The sequence below is a fragment of the Penaeus chinensis genome, chromosome 39 (genome assembly GCF_019202785.1).
Source record: "Penaeus chinensis breed Huanghai No. 1 chromosome 39, ASM1920278v2, whole genome shotgun sequence".
Lineage (NCBI taxonomy): Eukaryota > Metazoa > Arthropoda > Malacostraca > Decapoda > Penaeidae > Penaeus > Penaeus chinensis.
In genome coordinates, this window is record NC_061857.1 from 24,460,956 (window position 1) to 24,463,455 (window position 2,500).

A 2,500-nucleotide genomic window follows, 5' to 3' on the forward strand; every position below is an offset into this window, starting at 1 on the left:
TTTATAAAAGAAAATGTTTTTTGTATGAGTTAGTGAAGACTAGATGTTTTTATGACCATATTTGTAGCGTGCTGGTGTATGTGTGTATATATTATATAAATGGATATGTTTGTCTGTATGAAATATAAGAGTTCCCAAGAGTGTACAGTTTCTTCACTTTTCCCTTTTTCTGCGATGAAAAACCTGGACTAAATCCCGCCACGCGTGTAAACACAGCCACGCACACATATGTATATGTGTATATATATGCATACATACATATATATATATACATATATATGCGTATATACATATATACTCACACAAACACACACACACACACACACACACACACACACACACACACACACACACACACATATATGCATACACTCACAAATGCACACACACACTCATACACACACTCACACACACACGCACACACACACACACACACACACAAACACACACGCATGCACATATATATAAACACATTTATATTATCATGTCATTATTATGTATGTATATATATATACATATATACATACACAAACACACACACACACACACACACACACAGACACACACAGACACACACATATATATATGTATATGTGTGTGTGTATGTGTGATAGCTACATGATGATAACAATAATAATTAAAATAATTGTAGTAATAAAATAAGTAACAATAATAATGATAATGATAATAATAATAATAATAATTATAACAATTAGAATAATAATAATAATAATAATAATAACAACAGCAACATAATGATAATGATGATGATAATAATAATAGTAATAATAATGATAATAATAATGATGATGATAACGATTACGATAATGATAATGATGATGATAATAATAATAATAATAATAATAATAATAATAATAATAATAATAATAATAATGATAATAATAATGATAAAAATAATAATAACAACAATAATAATAATAATAATGATAATAATAATAACGATAACATGATGAAGATGATAATAATAATAATAATAATAATAATAACAACGACAATAATAATTATATTATTGATAACAATAGTAATGATAAAATAATAATAAGGATAATAAGAACAAGAACAATATTAATGATAATGATAACCATATTGATAACAACAGCAGCAGCAACAACTGTAATGATAATGATAGTAATAATAATGATAATAATGATAATAATCACATTGATAATAATAATATTAATAATAATGATAATGATGATGAAGATGATAATAATAATAGTGATAATAATAATGATAATAATAATAATAATAATAATAATAATAGTAATAATAACAATAACAACAATAATAATAACAATATTAATAATGATAATAATAATAATAATAATAGCAGTAATAACCATAACAATAATAATAGTAAAAATAAAAATAATTTCAATCTCAATCTCAATAATAACAATAGCAATAATAATGGAAATTATAACAATAAATTATGTTGTTAAAATGGTACTAATAATGAACAGTAATAATAGTAACAATAACTTTAATAATAATAGTAAACACTTAAACAATACTAGTTACAAACTAATACAAAAAAAAAAGTTAATGTCAACAACAACAGTAATGAAAAATACTAAATAAGCAACAAAGTGCCTGATAACAACAATAACAAAAACAACAAAAACAATGATAACAGACACACCACCAGTAGCCTTTGCTTACGTCATTAAAGCATGTCCTCCGCCCAGGTTAAAGATTCATTCGTCTGCCTTTTCCTCGCCGGTGGCTGAGAATAATTGACTGCTTACCGCGATGTCATTTTGTCCCTGTAAAACCTCTCGTGTGTGTCATCATGTGTCATCTGGGCAAGGGCGGCCAGCAGATGCCCGCCCCGAGCAGTGTTTTTTTTGGGGGGGTAATTATTAAAGACACTTGCGGTCGCACATGACAGACTTGAAGGAGTTATTGAGATGGAAAGGTTGGTATCGATTATTCCATTCCGATCGAAGTTTTAATCAAAAAGATTTGTTAAAATGATATTATCATTAGTTAAAACGATCGGTCTTTCACAAATGAATCTCGAAATGAGTATCACAGTGTTTCAAAGCTTCTGAAGTGACTGGCCGGCCCGCGGCACCACCTGTCGCTGCCTAAGGGCGTGAAAAATTGGCTCGCCTATCGCAGGCCTATAAACGCAGGTCATAAAACATATCAGCCCGGACTCAGAACAGCTAGTGTGGTCTGGCGGTGGTCATTAACATATAGATTACGATAGTTAAGAAACGAATGATGTAGGTGACACTTCTCCGGCTCCTCTTCGGTTTCCTTGCGTGTCCCAGCGTTTTTTCTTTTCTTTTTCTTTTTTTCTTTTCTTTTCTCTCTCTTTTTGGCAGTCAAAAAAAATGTCTATCATAATTTATTGAAATATTCGTACATTCGTAAAGATTATCAATCAGGATCCCTAACCATCAGCTTTTGTTATTCTAAGCAAATAAATTAAACTAAACACTCATGTGATAATCTTTTAATAACAATAGTT